The 21,161-nt window shown below is 38.3% G+C and overlaps 1 long non-coding RNA gene across 4 annotated transcripts in view; it reads left to right on the forward strand.

Annotated features, from left to right (window-relative positions):
• The first annotated feature begins 1,939 nt into the window (after window positions 1-1,939).
• LOC134414863 (uncharacterized) overlaps window positions 1,940-21,161 on the forward strand; it is a 45,992-nt gene continuing 26,770 nt past the window's right edge. For all 4 annotated transcript variants that reach the window (XR_010026865.1, XR_010026866.1, XR_010026867.1 and 1 more), the window contains exons 1-5: window positions 1,940-2,141; window positions 6,144-6,332; window positions 10,934-11,010; window positions 13,230-13,389; window positions 13,967-14,071. This is a non-coding gene — a long non-coding RNA (uncharacterized LOC134414863). The remainder of the gene's footprint in view (window positions 2,142-6,143; window positions 6,333-10,933; window positions 11,011-13,229; window positions 13,390-13,966; window positions 14,072-21,161) is intronic.

A 21,161-nucleotide genomic window follows, 5' to 3' on the forward strand; every position in this document is an offset into this window, starting at 1 on the left:
CTGGGCAGCCTTGAACTGGATTGGCTCCAGATGTACCTTGAGGTGCAAACAGAAGATCCTTGAGCTGCTTTGCTGCAGCTGACAGAGATTCAGGGGGACTGTGGAGCTTTGGGCACTTTCCAGAGGAGAGAGGAGGTGCAGCTATTCTCAGAGTGGCATTGCACAGAGCTAAGGAGAAGCAAATTCAATTTAGAAGGACCTCACCAAATGAGACAGAAGTAGATGGTTTTTTGCTGTGGAGGGCTGGCATTGCTGTGTTCTGAGCTCCTGGGGCAGCCCAGTGTCACACCCCCTGCCTCTGGAGCATGTCTGAAGTAAAGCAGAGCAATGAGCATTGCAAAGCAATGTGAGTAACTTTGTGCTGCCTGAGCCAGCAACCTGGAGCTGCTGCTGTGCAGGGCAGGCAGAGGACAAGGCTTGAAAATCCTCCAGTTTGGCTTGAGGGAAGATGCTAAGGAGGCCTCAGAGCCAATGCTCTCCAGCAGTAAGCACCAGACTAAGCCGTCTGCAAACAACCCCAAGGATAGATTGGGCACAGCCTTACTACTCTGGTCATAACTCTGAATTACTATTACTTTAAAAATATATTGGTCTAGTGAAAGCTGAAATTAAGTGGAACATATTGCCACTGCCCTCAGGGATCTGGCATGGAACCACCAGTGAAAGCAGAAATGATCATTTGCAAACAGAACAGAAAGCAGAGCTCTGAGAGTCAGAGGCACTCACTTCAGAACATCTGCCAGATGAGCCATGGCATAAGCTGCAGCGTCAGATTATGTGTGTTGGGCTGTTGGGTTTTGTTGCTATTTTCTTTTAAAATTGCTGTTTGGACTCCTATAAAGCCATGAATCTTTGCCAAAGACAGTGCTGAGGGTGAAGATCCAGATGAAGTAATTATGTCTAGCACAGGGTCTCTGGGAGAACATATTTCCAAACTTGTGTTATCCATGTGAAAGTGAGTTAGCAATAGCAGATTTTTCTAAGTGCAAAGGGGGTACAAAGAATGTATAAAGAATGTTTCAGAAAATTAACAAATAAATAAAAGAGCACATTTAAGAGGTTTTTGTTAAGGGATGCAAAATCTGAGCCATGGCTTCAGCCACATTGAGGAAACTACCATGCTAAAAAATACTACCTGCAATTGCTAAAAGTAACTATAGAGTGAAATTTTTTAAATAATCTCTCAGTTTACTTTTCTTGCATAGAGAAAAAACTGCTTATTATAAACAATTACTATTATTTTTATGAAGCATCCTTTCTGTAAGAAGACAAACCAAGTAAACTTTCTAATTTGGAGCCTTGGGAACCACAGCACGTTCCAAAGAAGTCATCTGTGGGAATTGGTGGTGACAAACAGAGGCCTCAGGTAGGTCACAGTGATATCAAAAAGGAACTTTTGTCACTGCAGAGAAATTCTTGCTCAGGCAGAAGAGGTTATGTCAGTGCCAGGCAAAATGGGAGGGAAGCAAAGGTCTTTGTGCCCGAGACAGTTTTATATGGGCAATAACCTCCCCTTGATGAGCTGGCTGAGCCTGGGGATGGGATTTATCTGGTGCTAATGAGCTTTCTGCTGCCTCCAAACACCTGAGACAGCTCAGGGTGTCTCAGAGATTAGCTGACTGCAGTTAGGAACTTGCTTTCTTGTGCTGGAGACTTTTTATTATGCTGACTGCCATTAGGGCTGTGTTTGGTGGGGAAGGTGGAGGAAGTGGAAAACTGTTATTCTAAGAAGATCTCTGTGCAGAGGTCTGTGCTAGAGGTTCAAGGCCAGGCAATAGATCTTAGAAACTGAATGAGTTTCTCAGCACAGCTTTTGTGTTGCTCAGCAGCCAGGAAAACAACCTAAGGATAATGGCTTTTGAGAAAGGTAAAGACTAAATAACTTTCGGTTTTCTCATTAAAATCTTCTCATTATTTAGAAAGATATTCGCCTAAGACAGCAAAATACTGTTTTGTACTTCAGACTTCCTCTGAACTCTGAAAAGTTTATACTGCAAAGCAGACAGAAAGAACAACAAAAAAATGGAAGGAACGGCCTGCTCCAGCTAACAAAGCAGGAATTAAATCCATGCTGGGTTATTCCCCCACCCTCCATGCAGCCTGAGGATGCTGATTTGGCCAGTGCCAGCTGCTCTGTGTTGGTGAGTGACACATAGTCTTTATACTTATTAAAAAAAAGTACAGTCACTGATAAGCATCTCGATATGCCTTGTCCTTTCCACAACAAAGTTACCCACTGGAGGAGGCTTTACATATAAATGAGGCTCTCTTCAGGTTTCAAATCTAATCAAAGTGGAATTCAACTTTCTTCTAAAGGATATGCAAAACTAGTTGGTCAAACATCCTTCAGCCTCTAAGTTTATCGCCAGCCTGACGTCAGTCTGGAAATCCCAACTTTCTTAAGAGATGATAAATGTTATCTGCCAATCTCTTCCACTGAATAAACTCTGTTTGATCTGCATTAATCACACTTGGCAGAAGCTGTTCAAGCCTGCTAGCAGCAATCCTGGTGAACAGCTTGGCATCATTGCTTAATAATGAAGTGGAACAGTATGAGAAAAAAAACATGAAGGAGCCTCCTTTTCATTGCCACCCCAAAGTTAATGAAACACACATTAGAATGTATGGTTTGAAATATTCAATAGGTCTGAAACTGTCTTCTTGTAATCATATTATTGCTCTCAAGGGCAAAACTTATCCCTTTCTTTTTCCCTTTTCTGCTATAATGCTATGCGTCAGAAGTGCGTGGAAAAAGAAGCACCAGATACTTCTGTAATTTTTGATACTTTTTTATCATTTTAGTAAATGAATGTTCAATGTCCTGAATTAATCTTCACAAATTTTGCCCAAGAATATTTGAGTCATTATTGCTTTCACTCCAATACAATGAAGCACAGCTCAGAGCTCAACAATTCCTGCCATTTTCCTTAGTAAGGAGAGAGGGCCTGGGACAGGTCTGTGCGTCACTTCAGCCCAGCAAACCCTACTTTGGGGTGGGCTCTCTGGATATTTAAGCAGTGACTGGAACACAGTTACTTTCCACAAAATTTCCAAAGAATTTCCACTAAAATGATCTGTCTGCTTGCAGGCTCTCATCCAGCAAAAGCTTCAAAACCTCTTTTCTGACTTTTCTTGGTTGTGTGGCTGCACTAAACTCAGTGGGACTGTTGACATGGGGAAAGTCCAGCACAGAAACAAGGAATTGATAGAAACATCTATTAGAAAAAGATGAATAGAGAAATGTGCTCCTGGGGGGTTACACAGCACCTGCCTTGGTTTGGGATAAATGGGAAGAGGGAGTAATAAAGAAAGTGAGCAGAGAGGGAAGTACAGAAAGTGGAGTCACAGCACTGAAAAATGAGGCGTGAGAATGGAAGAGAAAAGGACAGAGGAGGCCAAGTGAAAACAGTGAAATTATTTAGTTTGCTTGTGGCTAGATGGGGAAAATAATGCTTTTTAAGAAGGGAAAAGATATTCCCCAAAACCTTCTGTACAGTTTCTGGGTGTGCAGGGCCTGCTCAGCAATTACTCACAATGCTCCAGTGAGGAATCCCTCTTGTGAAAAAGAACATTGGCAAAACTAGTGTGATTGACAAAGGAAAAGCACCAATTAACTTTTCCTCCATAAAAAAGATAGTAGACCTCTCTGGAGACTTTAAAAATATTTCCATGTTAAGAGTATGCAGGGATGTAAGGATAACATGGCTGATCTTTATAAATGTTCATTCATCTCATCTTAAGCCTTGAATTTTTGAGACTAAAAGACAACTTAAACACAGTTTTTTTCAAAGCATCATCATCATTTTGTGATCTTCTGGGCCTTTTCCTAAACTTTTATTTCTGAAGGTCGAAGTTGCTTTAAAACATATTAATAAGTTTAAAAAAAATCATATTCCATCCTAGTATTCCAACAGATTTAGTGAATACATCCTGGTAAAATATGAACGTCTTCCTCTAGCCTATAATATCTACTACTATTGGGATTTTTCTAATTAAAAACTGTGTCATTTGAATCCTGAGAGACACATGCCTTCTGAAATAATGTAATATTTTAGTTAAAGTAACAATGAACCTTCTTCTTTTTCTCAGGAATTTATTGCATTGCACAAAAGTTTATTACAGAAGGGAAAGTCTTACAATGAGTAAAAAAATTAAGAAATGATGGCATAAACATACATTAGGTAAGACATTAGCATGATGTATGACATTTTTCAGAAGTTTGTATATTCAGACAAAGAAATTAAGAAGGAATTAAGTTATCAAATTTTGGAAGATGTGTCTAAATACTTCAGTTTAGTGCTGGCCACAGAAGCTACTTTCATTCTTAAAACAAACAAGTTAATTACTGAAATTTCACTTTGATTCTTGAACTTTCACATTAGACACTTGGAAGTCTATGAAAATTTTTAATTAATTACTAGTGGGCCAAAATATTTCCTATTACTGGTAATGTGTTTTCTTACTTGCTGACACCTACACTGATATCTCATGAATTTACAGAGATTTGCTATGTATTCATCTCCCTGGAAATACACTTTTGGCTATGCCCACAAATAACTTACATTTTTAATTCTATTTCATTAAAAAATTGCAGTATCCATATGGCAATATATATGTAATGCATACTGTATTAATTCAAATTACTCTCCACTCTCTAAGAAACTGTCAGTTTAATGAGACATCACAAATAAAATGCAATCTGAAAAAAAAAAAAAATCTCTCACCTATAATTGCTCAAAGCATGCATTCTCTCTCCAAGCTTCATTTTCACTGCATGTGTAATGTTTTTAAAGTGGTGTTGGATGTAATGCCTTTTACTCTGAACACTCTTCACTTCCTGGCTCAAGTTTCCTTCTTGATATAAGAGGGAAAAGTTGAAATTGCTTCTAGACATGTAGGGAGAGCACCAGAATACGAATTAAATTCTTTGCAAGGTTTTGATAAGTCAAGAGTCCACTATCTCAGAAGCAGTTAGGCTAATCAATAATGAGGCAATGTTAATTAATTCATGTGCTTGGAGCATCCTTTTACAAACATATGTATAAATATATGTTTTTATATATGTATATATATATATAAATATATGAGGTGACTAAGGTCACATTCTTTTGTCTCTGTTATTCAAAGGAGCATTTTCTAAAGCCTCTACTGAAAACTGAATCTGACCACACAAAACAGGAAGAATATAATAAAAGGAAAGGATGTATGAAATGTGTGAAAGACGATCAAAAAAGCATGGACCCAGAATTAGGGCCAGTGTGGAAACAAAAAATTATGGGTAAAATCTTCAAAAGCATTTTATTCCCAGGTTCCAAAATGGTAGACTGCACCGAATTGAATTTTACATCCATCTGGTGGAATATCTGCTCTCAGACACATTTTAAACCCAGGAGTCTGAAAGCAAATATTGCCCAAATGCATTTTTGTCAGGAACTTTTGTATCTAAATGTAGATGGTGAGACAAAGAGTAAGTTATAATGGCATGATATATACATATTGGTAACTGCAGTGTCTCAAATTCTTTTTTTAAATGTTTTTTGGGGGGGTTGTGTAAATGGCAAGGTTCCTGCAATTTCAGTTCCTTTAAAACTGCTGTATGGTTGGAAAAGGATAATTTATGAGGAGTGGGGCTGTTTTGGAAACATGCAGCTTTTAGTATCAATCTGAATATTTCAGATACAGGGTAAAAGTTGTATTGAGTAATATAGAAAACAGAAGACCTTTTCAAAGGTTAATGTAAATAGCAGGAAACCATTTAGACCATTCTTTTATATTATTATTTTGTTTATTAAGATTAAAGGACTTACTGCTGTTCTGAAGTGAAGCTTCAGTACCCTGGGGAAGGAAAAAAACTTTGCTTAGGAATTCAGGTGCTGCTTACAGACACATGCTTTATGGTGCAAAATATTTGAGGATACTGCTACAGAGGATGCTTAAAAACTTGCAAGGTGATTGGCAAGTTGGAAATCTTTGCTTGCTTCAACATAGCAAGGCATGGTACCCTTGTATTTATAAAACCATAAAAACCATAGCATGACTTAATTAGCCATGTATTTATACCTTAGAGAAAATGGTTATTTATGAATAAATTCGTTTAGAAAATCCAAATTAAAATGGTAAATACTCTGCTGTATTTCTTTCAGAACATCTCATCATTGCAGGATGGACAGAACGGTGAAGGACCTGGAGATTAGAAGGTGACCTCAGGATAATGAAAAATGAATGCATGTGTATGCTGGCTAGATGGACTTGATTCTGATGTTATAAACATTGTCAAGGAGGTGTAAAAATGGTGGAAACACACTTCTGAAGATGGCTCATCAGGATTTCTGGTAAGCACATTTTTTGTCTTCATTTTCTGCTGTAATCTTTGGTGTGGACAACCAAATCATTCCCCAGATTTTAACTTCATGACTACAGGCAGCTGGAATGATGAGGTGAAAGTATTTATCTTCCCAAGGGAAGAAACCAGGCACTGCCAATGGGAACTCAAGGGTTACCAGTCTGAATTTTCCTCCTGTATGGATTTGGCTCTCTGGGTAACCTGCCAGGTCTCTCTCCTCACCTTTTTGTTTTATTTTTCTCAAGTCTCAGATTTGCTGTTGATGTTCTCTTGTGCTTGTTAAAACTCTGTCATTCCTGGTGAGCATGGTTGTGTTTTTCCTGTGAACTTATCTGGAACTTCTGATGGCCCTTGAAGTGTAAACAATTAAACAAATAAGTCTGGTCAGAGTGATGGCAGATTCACTTGTCTTTCAGGTAGCTGACAGTGACTCATTTCTTTCCAAATAAATGCCAGTTTTCTTTGAGCAACACCACAGAGTAGATAAAATGACATGAGAACCTTTAAAAAACCCAAGCACAGCATAAAAATGCGTTGTCACTTAAAAATCCCAATTAAAAACGAAAAAGAGACAGACATAGTACACTTGAAGCATTGGATCACACATGCTGCAGATAAAACTAACAAAGCATCACCTGCCTTGTGGAACAGAAAAGAAACCTTGTTTGAACATAAACAAATGAATATGACAGGATTATTTTTGGCCTGGTTTTAGAGGAACAGAAATGCAGACAGCTGACTACAACAAATTAATTCAGAAACAATGCTTAGAATCGTTACTCTTGATAATTAGAAACAATTGCAATTTTTTTTTCAATATTAAGATATAATGACAAGCACCCAGGAGTAATATTTCCTTTTCTTTGACACATGGCAAATTTTTAACTTTTAACAGTGAGAGCTATACTGTGGAATCTAGAATTTGGAACAATATGGATTTGGACATGTACGAGTGCAGTTTTAGTATTTCTTTTAACACAAGTAGCCAAGATTCTTTTGCCTCTTGGTTTAACCCTCACATAAGGTCTTCCTTGCAATTATTTTCTATCCTTATTATTTAGGAAAAAAAAGCATCAAAGTGTGAATGTGTCAGAGTTCTGATGGTGACTACAGGGACCTGTCTTGGCAGTGCTATATTTTTCTAAATGTGCTTGCCAAAAAAGATGTGATAATGCTGCCACATCAGATCTCTCAGTCGGCACAGATTCCCTTTAAGAATTGGCTACTATTTCTTCAGGGAGTGGATTTGATTGTTTACAGGCCTAGAAGCTCACACAGCAGATCTTCCTGTTTTCACTCATGGGATTTCCAAGCACTCCCCAGTTTTCTGGAGATAAACTAGACAGATACATGTAAGCTAATTTGATTATTTGTTATGACAAGGTTAATTTGATTATTATGACTTTGAGGCTTTGAGATCCAGCTCTGTCATCATTTATCTTGCCAGGTGATGGTTTTTTTCCTAAGAATTTCAAAAATAGAATCAGGCCAGGGTTAACTGTGTGTTTGACTTCCCACAGTGGTTATTCCAAGGTATCTCACTCAGGCACCTGACCACCAGCAATCTCCTTTATCCCCGTGGCCTTCATCCCTTGCTGTGAAGATGAGTTTATGCATTAAACCCCTTGCCATAATCAGCTTAACAACTCTGAATTTAGGTTCCTGTTTGCAGTTGCTGCTATCTCTCGGGGCTGACAGAGTTAATGGCAGCCTTCATAAACCACACCAGTGTTTTTCCTGTAAGGAAATAATAACTGCAAGGGAAAAAAAAAACACTGAAGCTAAGAACAAGATGATTAAACAAGTATCTTTAAACAAGGCATGATACAGAGCAGGTAAATAGCTGTGAAACAATTGAGACCTTGTTTCCTGCTTTGTCTTCAGATACGTGTCATGCTGTGAGCTCCTGGCTAATTGTTTAAAATATTTCCCTCTAGCCTCTTCCTTTTTTTTTTTTTTTTTTTTTTAATTCCTTCTATATTCATGGCCAGTAACAGCTACTGCTTCACTCTGGTACAAGCAGTCAAGTCTGAACAAGTAGCAGGCTGATCCATTCCTTGTGGTCTTTATCCTTAAAATCCTTATAGCAATGGACACAGAGAAGTTTCATCTTTAACTGAATATGTGGAAAAGAGAACCAAATTTTCCATGATGTAATTGCACCTGAGCTCTTTAATAGAGACAATGAAAGGAGCATGCATTGGTTATTGACTGGGGGAGGAAAGCTAAATGCTCTGCCATCTGGGGATTTTATCGAGCAGCACTTGGAAATATTCTAAAATGAAAGTGAGCAGCCTGATCCATGTGTTGGCAAAGGGGAAAATGATTTGAATTAAATTTGCTACTCTGGGTTCTAAGACACTATTGGTCATCGTAACCTTGGAGGTAAAAGAGGTGTAATTGCTTTCCTGCAATTATAGGTGGAGTTCATACAGAAATAGTTCCTAAAAAAGACAAAGGAAGTCAACCAAGAGCCAACTATTGCAAGCCAAATTATCTGCCCACAGAAAGAGACACAACCCCATTGACACTGGAGGAGTTTTATCCACTTTCAATAGCAAAGATCTGCCTTCTCACTGAGGTTTGTTGTTGTACACAGTCTGCCCTGGGGTCACTCTGTAATTACTACAGAAAATAGTGTACTCACTTGATAACTTCTTCGAGCAGAAAAGCAATTAGCCTGCCAAGTGACTTGATGTTCCTAAGAAGGTGATGGAGTTTCGGAGGCTGCAGGTTTTCAGCAGAAATAAGTGGAAGGGGGAAAAGTCTGGCTGGCAGAGTACAAAGGAGAGGTCTGGCTAGGGAGATATAGAGATGGCCACTTTAGGGATTACAGCTCCCAACAAAAACTCCAAGCTTTGAGGCAACACCAAACTCAGAAAAACACTGCTGCCAGCTAATGGTACAGGGTTCTTGCAATAGTGGGAAAAACAACTAGAGATTCTGCCTCAACAATTTCCTCAGGCTGTTCTAGGCTGGTGAGCAGCAGCCATATCCTACAAGATCAGTTGTCACATCTTTCTGATCTAAAATATTATTAGTGCAAAAAGGAAAGAATTCCTTCTGTTATTATCATTATTATCTTATGAATATCATTGCTAATGTGTAAAATGCTGCTTGACCTGTGCTTCAGCCAAATCCAAGCTTACTGGATCAGGATGGTGCTGGTGAAATCTCAGTTTATTGGGCACAAAGGCAGGGATGGAAATGTTAGTGGATATCTCAGATTGTTGCAGTATTGTTATCACAATAGCACAAAGTATTATTTTGTTATGGAAATCAAGACAATTTCTCTCAAACAGAAAATAGATGCAACACATGATGGACTGTGCAGGGTCTGAAAAAACTGCTTAGGCAGTTGGGAATTGAAGAATAAATTAAAGTGCAGCAACCCTAAAGAATAATAACCATTTTTTGACTCTATTAGAGGGGAAAATGATTTTGCAAAGTGTGATTTACCTGGTTCCATAGAGCAGGCTGTATTGCAAGCCTCTGTTGCATTTTCTTTTCTCGTTATAACTCTCAAAAAACAATTTTGAATCAATATGATGTGGAATATTGGAACGTCAGTATCTATTGAAAATGAACTGGTTTATGCTGATCTGACCTAATTAAAATCAATGCAGATATCTTAAGATAAATATTTTCTTTTGGTGATGAAGCCACATAGGGTTATTTGGTAAATAAAATGATCCCAATTGTCTGCTTTTTTAGATAAAATGTTTATGTGATTGAATCTCTGTTTATCAATAGCTAATGTTCCTTTTTGTTCCATGCAAACTAGATTAAAAATGAAAAGACTCATAAATCACAGTGAAATTTATTTTAAGAGATGGGACTATATGTATATAAATGTGTAAAATAGATTTTTTCACATCTGCACGTTACTGACATTAGTTGGAACAAATAGAATGCTAAGTCCATGTATATCTAAAAGCTTTGTTTCTAGATGCAGGAGAAATAGTAAGATTGTATTTCCCCATCTTCTTTCAAAAAATGAAAACAAAACACCTGCCAATTAATAATAAAACTCATTTTAAAATCCCAGTCAAGTTCCTAGAAGGCTCCTACTAGCCTGATTTGAGTTTTGTAAAAGTCACTGTAAATCCAAAAGAAAGCAAATCTGTGCAATGCCATGCCTCTGAGGAGACAAAGAATGCAGACTAGATCTGAGGAAAAGGAGGGTTAATGTTTTCTTCTGATTAGAATGCACATTATCTAAGTTCATAAATTCTTCTTGAAATCTTCACTTTTTAAGGTAGAAAGAAAGGGAGGGGTGGGAAGCAGTCTCAAGTTGATATTTTTTTAAGGGAAACTTTTAAAATTAGTTTTCACTTTCATTTTAAAAGAAGAAATATACTTTCTGTGTTCAAGGAAGTAGATTCTGGTTACATTTAAGTGGCCATCAAGCAGTTTCAGGACAGAATTCACTTCATGCATCAACCCATCTCAGAGGGTGTATGACATCAGGAGCTCTCACTACTCTTCAGGGACTGCAGCTGGTGGGAGGCTTCCTGAGAGAGAAAGAGGAGTCAGGAAATACAGAATGTCTTATAAGCACCAATGATTTTATCCTTTCCTACTTTCTAGCCTTTGTTGGGACAAAATCCTGCAGATTCACGAGCAGGGATCCTACAGATCTCACCTAAAAGAGTGAAATCTCCAAGGTGAGGAGAACTCAGGTAAAGTTTTATAATTGATGCATATTTATGAGCATGTATCACTTTTCAGGGATATTAGATGTAATGAACTAGTTAAGTTCAAGTGTGAGCCTGTCATTGCTGCAAGCTGGGAGTAAGAGTTGCAGCCAGCAGAGTTCAGTCTGCAAGTATTTGACATCCATATGCAATGTCAAATAATTTTCTAGGGCCAGATAGTCATGAATAAAAGTTCATAGATTAATTCCACAGTTTTCTCCACTACAATTTTTAATGAGTTCTCTCACTTTGAGATTTACATAAGGCAGCCTGTTAAAAATTAAATTGAGATGCTTCCACCATAAATCTGAACATGTTGTAACATCAAACTCTACTTGGGCAAAGTAAACTTTTAGAGATTTTTTTTTAAACAGCATTTTGTTTTTTGCATTGGTTTTGGAATGCAATTTAATGAAAGTTTTTGGTCTTGTAAAGGTTCTTTGGATACCTTCTAGAAAACTTTGCTTTCAGTCTACTGTAATGGCTGTAATTGTATTTGTCCCTCAGCCCCTTCACTCCAGCAGGAATCGTTTAGTGGTGAGGGTGGTACAAGTTAGGCTGTGTACATTCACAGGTAAAAACAGTCTCAATACAATTAAGTCAGCTAATTGTGAGAGCACAACTTGGTCTAATGCTTGTCCTGTCACTCTATAAAACTGTACCCAAGGGGAAGATGTCATGGGATTATCAGAGGTGACTCCTGACACAAGGAGTCCTGCCTGTTTTCTGTATTTCCACCTATGGAATTTTCACCAACTCACCCTATTGTAAATCACTGGGCTGGCTTTGATGCATCCCCTGCTTTGGATTGCATTTCCAGCAGCTTTTCTTCTCTCATCCCACATGTACTCCCAAATTACCCATCCTGACAGCTGTTTGCAGTGAGCCAGCATCACAGTTTTAATGAGCTGGTTTGTGAAATTTACTCTTTTTTTTTCTCCTCTGAAGACATATCAAGCATTGCAGACCTCTAATTAATGGTACTTATAGTTGTCTTTTGAGGCATTAAGAGATTATATTCTTTAATAGCTCTGAAATTAATGAAAAACATCATTTTTGCTTCTAATTTCTCAGCTTTATTGATATCAGGATATAATTTTGTGTCATGGAATGTGTGCATTATGTCTTTAAGAGGCTGTACTGGTGCATTGGCATGTCACCAGAACAGGGAAAAAGCTCTTGTCTATCAAAGAACAATGAAACCCAAAAAATTGAGTGAATCAAAATTAATGTGTGTGTGTGTTTGTTTCTGTCAGGGAGAACTTCTACTTTTTTATCCTTGGCTGTGATCTTGCAATAGATCAAATTGTCCCTTCTCTTTCATTTGACTGACAGCAGAGCCAACACTTGCTGTAACTTTTTTTTCATTCCTCACGTTTCCTTTCACCTTTTTTTTTTAAACTTCATTTTTCTCTCTTCCTCTCCAGAGATCCATCACAGCAGCATGCAGCTCCCAAGTGTAATCTTTGATTTGTTTGGCAGTGTATGTCTAAATCAAAGAGAAGGGGCAGAAAAGTATCCTGACTGATGTGCAACCTTATAATGATTTTCTTCCATAATCCCTCACAGAGTGTCATTCAAGTAAAAGATAAATAATTACTTTAAAACAAGACCTCAGAGTTCTGCATGTCAAAAGCTCATTCTGTATCTCAATTGCAAGGAATAGTCTATCTTGTCAAACAGTCAGTCAATTAAAGAAAAAACAAACAACCAAGCAACAACTCAAAATCCATAACAATAAGGAGCCAAAAACTTGAAATATTCCCTAACAAATCAGTGATCCCAGCTAGTCGGAGGAGTCATAAAAATTGATCCCAGACACCCCAAATATTCCTTTCTGTGATTAATGTGTTAGAGCAAAAGTCAATGAAGACTGCCTTGAGTTACTTTCCCACCAAATTAAGGGTATTGAGTTGTCAATGCACCTCAGGCTTTACAGATCTTATCAGATGTAGCTAAAATCTGCACTGTAAGAGCATTTTTCTTCCTACTGTAGTGTTCAATTGAAGAGCGATTTCAAGTGTTTGTTGTCAACATGAGAAACATTCAGCAAATTTTAGGCTCTTTTTCTTCAATGGAGCTGCTTATGTTTTGTAATTATGGAGTATATTTATTTATCTGTAAGGTTTGCAATTCTGCTTCCAACATGTCTCTTTACTAGATGTATCACTTTGCTTACCCTATTGCAGCATATTTTGTCATATTTAAAGAAGAACTCAGCCCCTGAGTGCAGCTCTCCCTGGTTTTAAGCCAGTGTGAAGGAAACATCCCAGTGCCTCTGCATGAGCTGGACTCCTGTGATAAACTTGTGGCAGAAGAAAAGGAGCCAACATGTGCATTTCTTCAAAGGTGAATTCATTTTTTTCTCTCTCTTGAGTTCTTCACAATTTTTTTAATGTACTTTTGGCTTTGGCCATGTACCCTGCTGGACAGGCTCAAGTGCCATATGAGAACGTTTGTTAGCTGAGCCACAAATCCCCAAATGTCCATTTCAGTCTGGAGACCCCCTTGGCACCCAAACTTTTATCTTCTAAGCTGTTTGAGTTCTGTGAATAGCACAGCCAGCACACCTGAGCTAATGGCAGCAATTTCATGCCCTAGGACCATTTTCTATGCTTTGAGAAGTTTGTTCTGCTGGGCAAATTCAGAGTATTGCCTTTGCAATCCAGCAGTGACTTTAAAAACTGTAACCAGAGGAAATTAACCGGTCTCTAATTTTTGAACAACTTAAGGCATCTCCCATCGAGGAAATGAAAGAAAGACTTCCTTTCCTAAATATCCCCTTGTATTGCTTTCCCACAAGATAATCATCCTCATTAATTATTAGAATCACAGTTGTCTTCAATTCCCCTTTATTGGCTGTTTGGCTCTCTGAATCTTGGATATTTTTGTAGTATGGTGGCAATGAAGTGTTTCTTTTCCTCAGATCAGTGAACGTCTCTCTGCAGAGAGCATCACACAGGAAGGGCAAAGCTGTGAACTTAAACTTCTTGTGACCAAGGAAGATCAGGAATTGTACTTCTACTTTCAGGTAATTTTATCTTGGCATAATTGTAGGTTAGCAATTATGAGTTGCATTGTTATCCTATTGTCCTAAAAGCCAGTCATCCTCCTCAAAAATTCACTTTGTGCGAGTTCTGCATGCAGGAATGCATTTCCCATATAGCTTGTACAGACTATAGCCGTGGATCAACATTTCAAATGCACATTTCTTTTGGGAACACTTGTGCTGTTTGGGGTGTTGTGAATCTCCCTGTTAGGTGGAAGTCTCATTGTCTTTATTCACTTAAGAGAGAATTTTGGCCCTAAACTGAATTCATGACCACAGAATCTGGCACTAGATTGCTCTGGCCTTTTATCTGCACACATTCACTGTAAATGCAATCAGAAATCCAGATTGCTGAGCTATGGACATGGTCATCATCTCTGCCAGACTTGATTGGGCTGTATTAAATAATTATGCAAGCATGAAAAAATAGCCATAGAGACAATGGTGAAAGACCTCAAAGTACCAAAGGAATGGAAGTTAATTTCATTCTCTTTTCTATTAGAATTTCTATTAGAATTCTATTTCTATTAGAATTCAGTAATATTCTGGAGTACTTTATGGAATCATTAAATACATTCTTATTTTATGTCCCTATACCATATAACATTATACAATAACATAATTATCAGTTATTATTAATTTCTTTTTATGGTGTGTATATCTGAGCTAGACTTTGTTGTTATTAATAATTCAGCTTGTGTGTAAAACCATACGAGACCGAATAAAAATACAATCCCGCTTGTTGTAATGCAATTATATTCAAATCATCCCAAAGTAGTATATAGAATATGTTGTTGTTAGGTATCATTAAAGACCTTCCATTAACGAGGAAAAGCTCTTTGATTGTTTCAAAGATAATTGAGAAGAAGTTTCTTAACATAAGACTAAAAATAACAAGCACTCTCAAACAAATTTATCCTACAGAGAAAAAGCTGGGAGAGAACTGACTTTTGTCCTTTCTTGGTCAATAGATGCTATTAAATCTCTAAAATCATATTAGACAATATTTTAGGGAACTGACTTAAATCCACAAGGGGAATAAAAAAGAATGAAGGCAGATATTTATTCTGAAATTTCATGCTGTTGCTACTGCATTTCAGGGGCTGATGATACACCATGAGCATGTTATTATTCACTTTGGTCAGACAGCAAGGGTTAAGATAGGAATATCATCCCAGGCATTAGCCATTAATCTGGCTATCTCATTGCTTTACTGAGGTTTAGGTTATACAGATAATAACTCCAGGCCATATTCTGACACCTTTATTCATGCTGAATGGCTTCTGAGGCAGCATCAGGTCCCACAAAAATCAGAGGGTTATTTACAGGGAAATGCATTAGTCAATGTAGCAGAATATTGTCCTTTGGCAACATCTGCAGATGGAATTGTGCTGTAAAACATTACTGCACCAGCCAGAGCAGGGTGTCAGAATGGCTTTGTATACAAATTTGAAACAGATTCTGAGATAGTGGCTCCTGATAATGTCATTTTTCTCTCTTTTTCAACGTGTGATTCCTTGCCACAGAGGTGTAATGACAGTACAACACTAATATTTTATCAAAGAATGTCAGTCAGACCATGGATAGGAGTTATCAAAGTTATAACACTGAGACATGTTTGGGACTCAAAGTCAGGAAGAAATTCACTGTGTTGATCTTAAAAACTGTTTTAGTTTGATGTAGACTGCTTTGTGATTCTGTGCTTTCTTTTCATGGTTTTATTGCTTTATTCTGCGAACAAAATCACAGACAATTGTTTGAAAACGTACTTTAAACTTCTTTTGGAAGTAAATTAGACTGTTTTGAAGCCATTTCAGTCTACTTGATAGCCATAATATTGAAAAATATTATTGTAAGGCTTCTAACAGTAATATTTGCGAATGGTAAGTCCCACTTTAATAACCCCAAAGAGCTACACTTACAAGAAACTGGCTTTTGGGGAAATTAAAATAGCAGAGAAAAGATATAGCAAAAATTAGCAATGGAAAACCTGCATTTTAAGAGACAACAGAAAGAGCATTTTATTTGATTGAGTCAGATATCTGGTTTCAGCACAATGACAGTAGTTTGTGTAATCAAAATCCCTCACATCAACAGCTAATAGAAAATAACCAAATGTTAGTGTGTACTTCCTGATAGCACAAAAATGAGTGCACACCATGAAGTCTTGCCAGCAGATGATCAATTTCAACTTCAAGAACAGGAGCTCCAGGAGAACCTTGGGCCTGACTTCAGGCACCTCTGCCATTTGGATCTCATGGTGCTACATCTGTGTCTTCAGCAAGATTTCTGAAAGAGAGACAGGTACCTGTGCATGTGAGAGCATCCCAGGAGATCTTATAAGGTACTGAGGGAAATTGTGATGGTGTTCGCAGGGGTCTTAGGATGAGGGAAGAGACGAGGATCTGACTCCATGTTTCAGAAGGCTTGATTTATTATTTTATTATATATATTACATTAAAACTTTACTAAACGAATAGAAAAAAAGGTTTTCATTTGAAGGCTAGGTAAGAATAGAATAGGAAGGAACGATGACAAAGGTTTGTGGCTCGGACTGTGCCCAAGCTAGCTCACTGTGATTGGCCATTATTTAGAAACAACCAACATGAGCCAATCACAGATGCACCTGTTGCATTCTACAGCAGCAGATAATCAATGTTTGCATTTTGTTCCTGAGGCCTCTCAGCTTCACAGGAGGAAAAATCCTAAGGATTTTCCATAAAAAATGTCTGCGACATGAAATGAAGCAGAAAAAGCCCTGCACTGCTGCCTGTGTCTTTCAGAGGTTGCCAGCACTACAAACACCATGTTGGTGGGAGCTGCTCTGTTCTCCCAGGCAAAAGTTGGTCCTGTAGTGCTGTACAGCACATTATCAAGCTGCCAAGGTCAGTGGTTAGTCCCTACATTGTCACTTTTGTTAGTGATTGATTAGTCCCTATATTGTCACTTTTTTAACACAGGACATAGTGTTTATATTGCTTGTAGAAGCTGAGAAAACCTTTCTGGAGCCTTTCCAATGTTTTTCACCCAAGATGTCAGATCTCTTGCCTGAGAGTGTTGAACCTTGTTAAGATGTTTGGGCTCCTGATGGAGCTGGACGGAAGTTCAGAGCCCAAAAGGTGAGGTATTTGAACAGTCCCTCTGTCTGGAGCAAAAATGTGTTCATGCTTTGAGGAGACGTGTAGTGGGCATGGGGATTTATCAAGTGTGCTGAGAAGAGTCATCAGACACTGAAACACTCCAGAGGACGTCTCCGTCCCACTCAGACCAGAAAACTTGGGTTTTGATAAGGTGTTTCAGGAGCATTGCTTCTTCCCATGCTGAGAACTCCTGCACCACTTAGTGCATCAGTCACGGACAAATGGATGTGGCCGTAAAACGTGATCTCATCCACACCTTCCTGTATCAGACAGTTCACCCAGCAGAACCTCCCGTGGTTCACCTCCCTGGCTCTCTCATTCTTTTAAAGGAAGCTGTTAGATGATTCTCAGAATCTGTATGTGCTCCTTTGCTGTGCTGACATCATGCTGCCAGGCTCTGTCCCTGTCTTCCACTGTTACCCAAAATCTGCTATTTCCTCTGAAGGTCTTTTGTGCCTTTTTGTCTCTATTGCTGCTTTCTTTCCTTGTGTCCTCTCAAAAATTGCTCATCTAGCATATGAAAGTGAGATTTTTTCAGAAGTTAAAACATAGACAAGTTTTGTTATGAATCTTTCTCATGGAATAGCATTGAAGTGTCCATTACATGAAGGTGACTGTCTCTCCTATCCCATTCTGTACCATCTGCTGCTGCTGTCACTTTGCCAAGTTTCTGCAGAGCAAATAAAAGTTAGAGCTTTTCAACCCAACAGTGGGAAAGCCTTATCCAACCCCTCAAAGCAGCTAAAGCAATTTGCCTGAAAATCCCCTCACCCATATCCCAAAGATGCAAATCCACATGAAAAATTAGTCCAAATGAGACACAAGCAGTTTGGAAAGTTTCATGTTAAGTGATAGGATGATGACAACATAAAAAAAATGAGAAATTTTGTGCAGGTTGAAGATTGGCTGAAACTAAAGGCAGAACTTTTAATTAGAATCCAGATAGTGAAAACAGCACAGCTACTGATACCAGGGCTAAAATCTGCTCTTGGATAACTATTTTGTAAGGAGTTCCTATCAGCTTTCAGCAGAAATATTTGCACAGATCCAGCTATGAATTTCAGCCTAGATTTGCAGGAAGTCATGTTTGATTTTGGTGCTGGCATCATTACCAGTTAAAGCTGGAATAATTTCTGTCATTTTCTATTCCATGCTATGAGGAGAATAGATAGCAGCAGCATGTTAGGATGGTAAAAAGATGAAAAGTTTTAAATATAATTACTTTAAAATATAATCACATTACACTATTGGGCATTATAATACTTCATGACATGCACAGTGCCACAGATGGAAATTTTAATTTTTACTATTGATAAATTATTACTTTATAACTTCCTTGGAATTTTTGATTCTCCTCATGGGAGAGTTCCATGGAAACAAATGTGAAGTCAGCAGAGTTGAAATGTGCAGCATGGGTGGTGAAATGGCCAAGGTGATCACTTTGTTCTGGGTTTAGTGGTTGTAGACAATTGTCTTTGATTTATTAAAAGTAAAGAATGCACATTAAAATAATTGAGACCCCAGTAAGTACAAGAAACAAAAGAGAGGACTTCCTTTGGTAGACACAGAGGTACAAATACAATATTAATGCTCAGTATAGGTAAAGTAATAAATTGTCTGCTAAACAAATCTGACTGCATTGGGAATCTGAGCCTTTCCAGGAATTGATACTAACGCCTAATCAATTTGTGTTCTAGACATAATATGAGTAATAGGAGAGAAAAGCAAATTGAACACTTCTATTGTGGCTTAGTAATTAAATTCTGTGTCTTAGGACATTGTCCCACCACAAAAATATTTTCAAATAAGTGGGTGGCCTGTAAGTGCAGCTTTAATAACATTGACTTAGCTACATTCCAGCCTACCACTACATACTTGTGCTTTTAAAATTTAAGGCAATGTTTCTAGTTAATCCTCTTTAGCACAATTGGAATTTCTAAAACATTTGCTCTGAGATTCTGCATTAAAGTTTAGTTGTTGAACTTTTGTCTGGCAATCAAAGAACCACTGCATCATATTGATTGCTGCTGCCAAGTGCCTCTCAGTCCTTAGGACTGAGCAATTTTCTTGGGGAATTGGAGCTAACTAGGGCTAGAACCAGCTCACCCCTGTCTCAGTCTCTGGCTGTTTGCAAAAGAAAACTTCTCCAGTGACTTGAAGTCTTTGATCTGCAGACTGCTCCTCACAGCAAGCAATAATTTAAGGGTTAATCTGCTTTGTCTTCTGCCTCTCTTTAAGATGATCTCCAAATTCAGCTCACAGATTTAAGCCTAAGACTTCTCTGACTGCAAGGCCATTCCACAATCTTAACCCTACTTTACCCCCTTTATTCTTCTGACAGATCTACAGTGATTTGATTATAGGACTTTTTAATAGGACCATCTCCATCCTGAGTGTAGTCCTATATGCTGTGGTTTTGTAAATACCTGTGATGATCTTTGCCTAAGGAGATGAGAGGTACCTGCTCTCATCAGAGCACGAGAGCTTATGCACTTTAACAATCTGATCAGTTTTTTGCAACAACACTTTCCCCAATAAAACAAATCTCTTCTCTCATAAGATCCTGACAAGTTATTCTGGGCAAAATAAGTTTCTGCAGTAGGACTTGCTCCTCTGATCATCAGTGTCAGAGAGCAGAGTGGCTAGCAAGGAGAAGTTGTATTCTCTACAATGCAGAGGCCAATTTAATCTTATGAGGTGCAGGCATCAATCTTAAGATGCCCTGCTGAAAGCAATAATAACAATTTAGTCAACAGGAGAAACAAACATATTTATGAAGTCCTGGCCCCATTGAAGTCAATGGCAAAACTTCCATTAACTTCAGAGTATTCTCTTTTCAAATACTGTGAAGTACAGAAAAATGGGCCCTGAGAAATAGCTGCAGCACCCAGCCACAAAAGGCCAGCTGCTCCTTTCCCCTTCAGTGGCAGTTTCTTTCATCCCTCAGCTCCTGCCATCAACCTTCCCATTTGGGAGCTGTGCCTCAGATCACAGGTAACATTACAAATGATGGGATGTTTTCCTTCTGGTAAAACTCTCTGCTTTTGAACTGCCTGCCTGCCTGCACAGCCTGAACCAGCCTAGGACAGAATAAAGGAAATGCTCCCAAAGGTAAGCCCCAGTCTGCAGTGCTGATGTGAAACAGGGATTGATTCCTTCCATACCCATCACCATCACTGCACATTATCCTTGCTGTCCTTTGAAGCCCAGCCTCATAGCTCATGGGGTGAAGGTGTTTGCAAGCAGCACAGGGTCAGCCCAGCTGAATCCCTGCTCTTTAGCAGCGCTGCAAATAGCACTTTTGCTGGAGTTTTGGTTGGTTGATTTGTTTGTATGTTTTATTTTTCTTTGCGGCTTGTTATTTTTAAATATCGTATATGTGCTTGATCTCTTCTCCTTTTAAATAAATAGCAGTGGCACTCGGGAAGTCAAGAGGGAGAACAAACAAAGTTTGTTAGCACTAAAGCCTTTATTTTTGTCATCCTGTCAGCTCTACTACATGACAGGGGATAAGGTTTAGATGAAACAGCAGGACTGATCCTACATCAAAATAAGGAATGAGCCCTTCTGCTTAAAACTGTGCTCATATGAATGCAACCATTGAATGGTAAGTGGATCTTTGAAGCTCAAAGCTTAAAAATAAGATTTCAGGCATTTAAAAATACACACACACACACATGAATCTTTCTGAGAATTTGACACTTTATTCCTACTGCATTGTTGGTGACAACTGGATGGCCAACCAAGCGCTCCAAGCGCAAACATCCAAAACAGTAAATCCATAAATAACTGTGTCAAGCAGTGCAGAGAGGACTTGGGAGTTCTCTTCAGATATCTCTAGTAGTTTAAAAACAAACAAACAATCAAAAACCCAAAAAGACTTCCCCTACCTGCTATTGAGAATCAAAAAGAAGAATACATAAATCAGTGAA

The sequence above is a fragment of the Melospiza melodia genome, chromosome 2, assembly GCF_035770615.1.
Source record: "Melospiza melodia melodia isolate bMelMel2 chromosome 2, bMelMel2.pri, whole genome shotgun sequence".
Lineage (NCBI taxonomy): Eukaryota > Metazoa > Chordata > Aves > Passeriformes > Passerellidae > Melospiza > Melospiza melodia.